Genomic DNA, 6,000 nt, shown 5'->3' on the forward strand with positions numbered 1-6,000 from the left:
CACCGCCCCCCCCGCCCCGGGAGCGCGCCCGGCGGCCGGCGCGCTGCCCGCTGTGCGCGTGCGCGGGGGGCGGGGCCGCACCTCCTCTGCGGGGGCGTTGGTGGGCGGGGCACCGGGGCGGGGCGGGGCACCGGGGCGGGGCGGGGCACCGGGGCGGGGCGGGGCACCGGGGCGGGGCGGGGCACCGGGGCGGGGCGGGGCACCGGGGCGGGGCGGGGCCCCGGGGGCGGCTCCGGCGGGTTGGGGTCTCCTCCTTTTTGGGATCGTGGCGTCGGTTTGGTTGGAAAAGACCTCTTGAGGTCATCGAGTCCAGCCTACGAGCGATGCCACCGTGCCAACCAGTCCAGCCTCTCCTTAAACACCTCCAGGGACGGTGACTCCACCACCTCCCTGGCCAGCCCGTTCTGATGTCTAATCAGCCCTTCTGTGAAGAAGTTCCTCCCAATGTTCAACCTACACCTGCCCTGGGGCAGCCTATGTCCCTTTGTCCTGCCACTGGTTGCTTGGAGAAGAGACCAACGCTCGCCTGGCTGCAACCTCCTTTCAGGGAGTTGTAGATAGAAAAATGATCTCCCCTGGCTCAAACAGCTACATAAGAGAGGCAGCAGCGTAAAAGCAGCACGGCAAAGACAAACATTCTACTCAAACGCTTTAAAAAATATTTTAAAATAATTACTACCGAATCAGGCTTTTAATTTTGCCAGGTTTATCCCTTTTCAGATTGGTTGTATTGCCTGCCAATATCTGTCTGGAAAAACCATCAGGTTCTTTTCCCCGCAGAGGCACAAGGCACCTGCTCTGCACACGAGCTTCAAGAGAAAAAGGGCTCACTAATAGCAGAAACCTTGCTTTGGAGTTTGCAGATGAGCCCTTCTTTCAGTTTTACAAAGAGAAGCACTGATCCAGGTGTTAAAAAGGCTCAAGAAGAGGCAGTTGTCAGTAGTATTTCCCACCATAAAGCTGAGCAGGAAGGTGGATTCATTTGTGCAGAAGATGGCAAGAAATAGCTCTTTTCCATATCAACTCAGATTGACATTTTATAAGGTTATTCTCAGTTTGGGTGGCATTTCAGTTCTCTGCTCATTTTAGTAGAATAAATGAAAATATGTAAACTTGGTAAATTTGCACTTTGTATTAAAAAGAAAAAAAGAGCAGATCGAAATCAAGTCCAAGAAGAACTCCTGTGAGACACTACTCCCTACCTTGTTTGTGATATAGTATCTTTTCCATAAGGATTTTGAACATCCATGGAGATACTAGCTCTGCTGGGAAGGGGGACGTTGATGTGTAGAGACTACAAGCGTTGCTACACTGTGTGGCAATGTGGGAAACTTTGAAACGGAACCTGAATATGCCTGTAAAAAAATCAAAGTAAATTGCAAGTTACCAAGTTACCAAGACTTCAAAAGTCACATATAGATGCTCTAACTCATTTTAGTTTGCATTTGCGAAGATCTGGGAATTTGCACACAGTGTTAACCCATTTCAGCTGAGAGATGGGAACTGCCAAATGGCAAAGAGCCTGTAGGACTACAGATGGCAAAGGGATATAGCTCTTTCCACCCACAGCACACCAGAAACCATCTTCAAGTTGCCATAAAGCAAGAACAAATTCTTTTAGCTACACTGGCCCAAATCTTTCAACTCTGCTGCCACATTTAGGGTCAATAACTTGTTGATATTTTTGGGGTGTTTTTCCCCCAAAGCTGTTCAATTCTGCTAGTGTTGGCTCTTGTGTGACTGGCTCAAGTTGAAACAAACTTCAGCCTAGTTGATGAATTACAGCTTTAACCCATGAGCATCCCAGCACTGTATAGTTTCTGTCTGGACATGCGGCTTAGTACCCACAACTCTCAAAGCCACGAGCTCAGCAAATCTAAGGCAAGTTAAGACATATGCTACCTGCTCTTGCTGCCTTCTCTGCCAAGGGGCCAGGAAGATGCACCCCAGTTTGAGAGCTGCCCATTCCTCACTTGGGTTCAAAGGAAACAGCTCAGAAGCAGAGACAGCTGAAGCCCACAGGTCACAGAACAGGATGAAAATCAGTGGTATCTTTGTGGTATCCTTTCCCAGGATTAAAGCATGCTTTGTTCTCTCCACCAGCTTGGCAGCAGTATAAACAGCAGAAGCACTGAAGCCTAGTTTCCTAGGGATGCACTTGTGTGTGTGTTGGTGCAGTGCTCTGATGTCCAACAAGGTGCAAGCCCAGGTGAGTATTTCCCCACAGCAAAACCCCTCCCAGCAGCTGTTCCCCACATCAATCTCTGGTAGCCCATCGAGGTCGAGGACACTCCTGTTTCCCTCTCCCCTCAGGGAGGGCATTAGTTGTCTTTGTGCTCCACTACCTGCCCACCTGTTTCCACAACCTTTTATCCTTGAAGGGTTCAAGACTTATGCCTGCACATCTTCCCTTCTTCTGTTCCACCTGAATAGAAGTAAAGGGTAGACTGCAAGAGTAGCTCAAATCCATGCCACCACATTCAGACTCTCAACATCTAGGCCTGTATCAGTTCAGGGGAGGTCATCCCAAGCTCTGGTAGAGTGTTTTCAAATTGAATTCATCATGATTTTTAATTCCCACCCATTGCTCCTTGAATCACCTTTCTACACTTGGTTAAATGGCTCTTACACAACACAGCATCTTCTGCCTGTCAAAGCAAGCTCTGTTCTCAAAGCAAGGTGTATACACTTGAGTTGTTGTTTTTCTGTCCCTTTTGTTACTTGCAAGATAACCCAGCTGCACAGAGGGCAGCTTAACCCACTTAACCAGAGGGCAAATCTTGTTTCAATCTAGTCTGTTATAGAGCAGGAGGGGAGAAAAAAAAGTATTTTGTTCTTCATTTTGTAGTTTTTAGTAGAATAGGCATGGTATTTCTAGGAAATGTTTATGCTAATATTTCAGTCCCATGAAAAATGAAGAAGAAAGCACCTCCTCAAACAGTATAATTGGTTTATTAACTACAATAAGTAATTCTTCCACATGACTTTTACTTTTATTTTTTAATAGCTTTGCAAGTACTCGTCTGCTTTTTACCCATGCATCAGAGAAGAGGAGCCATCTGTCCTGGCCATTAGGCAAAATAAGAAGTAATTACCAAAGCCAGTTTTGATTTAGCAGTGTCACAAATGGATCACAGTACTTTGGCCTCTGTTTTACTACTGAAATTATTTCAAGCCTTGGCTAGAATTATTCTGCTCTTATCTGCCCACAGCCAAGCACCTGAATCTATATTTAAGCACCTGCAATCTAGTCTGCTTTTCAGGACACACAGCATGTCCTGTTCCCTCTGTTGTTCAAGGAATTTGTACAGGCTCAGTTTCTCTGAAAATTTAGGCAATTAAACCCAGAGAGAGGCTTATGCAATCACATTTTCCAGGATCAAGCATCTGTGTCATTCTTTTGTGAATGTCCCTTTTCCACCCCCAGTCCATGCCCTAAAAACTAGCCAAAAAAAGAGATAAAGCACTGTTTCTTGCAGAAAACCTTATGATTAATTATCAGTAGCATGGGATATCTCTACCTCTAGAGACCATGTTTCAATGTTCTGTCTGGCAAAGTTGTTCAGAGCAGGGGACAGGGAAAAATTCTCAAAATGGACATTAAAATTTTCCATGTGGATGTGAACACAGGCTGAAAGCTGCTTTTCCTGTAGCCAAATCCATGAGGAGTACTTGCACCTTCACACAGTGCCATCCCACTGCCTACTGGGATAGAGATCCTGGACTGACTCTGTTTAATGGAGAGCCTGGGTAACAGGGGACCTGGAAAACATGTGGCCTTCTGGAGACCCACAAACCAAACCTTCTGCAAACAAGCAGAAAAATGCTTGTGTCCACTGTGCAAGCTGATCATTAGAGGCTGTTACTGTGCACCCCTGAACTGCCCCATATACCCCAAACAGCTTCTCAGCAGCAGCAGTGACTTCTACCAGTCCAGACTGCATTTCATCCTCAACAGTTCCTCACTGGACAACAGGCGTGAGATCTGGTGATGTTTACACATGGTGTTTGGATGATATATTCTTATTAGAATGAACAGGGCAAAGCTGTCTCACCCCCTTGGGTTCCTGGGGATATTACTCAGATGAGTAACCTCTCTGGCCAAAGTTCTGGATGCTGCAGTTTTATCCTATGGCACTGTGCATGCTACATCTATCTGAGCTGTCTAGAGGTTTAGGCAGTATTTGTACATGGATAAAAGTCTTGGGGATGGGCAACACTTCAGGAAGTCCATCTGTCAAGAGAGGGTTGATATCTTCATCCTACCCAACTGGGTTCCTCAGACATGAGAGATGTTGCTGTACAAGTGATCAGAACAGAAGAGGGAGGCTCTCAGTCTTTCCTCATGTGCTTGTGCAGGAGAAGAGAATTCTTTAATCCTCCTATTGCTATGGGCTGGTTACAAGATCGTAAGTTACAGACATAAGTGTCTCTGAGTTGTAATGAATTTGGAAATTATAGCACAAAAAGGGTGTCTTGGGGAGAAAATTGTTGTAACTGCTACAAACAAAAGTGGGAAGATTATTTTCCCTCTGAGTGGCGACATTTTCAAATGCAGAATCCCATTTTCATTTCACTGCATTCCTGATCTACTTAGATGTTTATTTTTGCACCAGAGAGCAGTAATATCGAGCAGGTTGCAAAGTCAAGCAAGAAAGACTTAGATGAGATGCTGGGGCTCCTGCTTCCAGCACAAACAAAATATTATCTATGTTCCTAAGGAAGCCAGTTATGAATTCCATGAGCAATCCAAGGACTGAAAGGAAAACAAGTCCTCAGAAATGAGCACAGTCACCAAACCAGCAGAACATTTCCCACAGCATTACAAAACAAGACCTTCTGTAACATTATCTCCACCTATATGCATCTACCAGAACCAGCACATCTTCCCTGCTGTTTCAACCAGGCTGGGACTGAGACCTTGTGTAAATCTCAGTTCTTATTCCCCACGGTGCACGTAAGAGTGGAGAATTCTGGCACTGCCTGAACTCTGCAAGATGAGTAGGACTGTCCCCAAGGGAGGGAGACCATGAGTGCAGTGCTGGTCCTGCCCTCCAGCCCAGGGTGTCTACAGCAGTTTGCCCTGAGACTGCCAGCTCTCACATATGCTCACCTGACAGCCACATGAACGGATGGTAAAATGCATACCTCGCTCTGTCATTAGAGCATAGCCCAAAGCAGTTGGTAACTGGCCTAGTGGATAATAAATATGAAATTATAACAAAGAGGTCTGCCCCAGTATGGCAAACCCCGTGTGCTACAGCTTCATTAAAGTTAATAGTAAAATTGCTGCTGGAGGATTACCCAAATGGTGGTGAACCTTCTCCTTCCAAAACAGGCTGAAGAGTCACACAAGTTGAAGAATCCTGAAAATATGGATCCTCTTTCACGCCCTCACAATTATTGTTCCTGGCAGGATGATGCTGAATGCATACCACCACTTGCTGAACATGGAGCAACCTGTGCCCAGCAGCCAGCACCTGGACACAACTGCTCTGCAAGAGAAGCCCTACAATCCAGGGTTCCTACAAAGTCCCAAAATTCCTTCAAGTTTTCACCAAAACACATGATATGTGAGAACAAGTGCCGAATACTTTACAGAAGCAGCAATTGTGAAGCTGCTGTACTCCCTTAGTATCCCACGGGTATCATCTGAACAGTGCTATCCCAGTTATCCTTGTTGCTGCCGAAGAACCTGTGGCTGGCCCAGCTGGAGAAAGGCTGAGTGAGCTCAGACATTGGAAGAGACTGGAGATGCCAGGGCAATCAAAGTGTGGCCAGCAGTGAGTGATTACACAGGCAGTGAGTCCTTCCCCATGGATGTCAGCAGCAGACGACATCGCGGGCATCTCCAAAGCATCAAAGTAAGGTGCCTCACTGGAGATGAATGGATTGTGTTCCACTGAAACCTTCAAGAAATTTGCAGGCAGGCCATGCTTTTATTTCCCTCACAGCCACCTCTATAGAAAGCAACTCTTGTGTAAAAAACCTCATTTGCTG

This window comes from Manacus candei, unplaced genomic scaffold (assembly GCF_025592945.1).
Source record: "Manacus candei isolate 608988 ecotype Guabito, Panama unplaced genomic scaffold, ASM2559294v1 h1tg000005l, whole genome shotgun sequence".
NCBI classification, from domain to species: Eukaryota; Metazoa; Chordata; class Aves; order Passeriformes; family Pipridae; genus Manacus; species Manacus candei.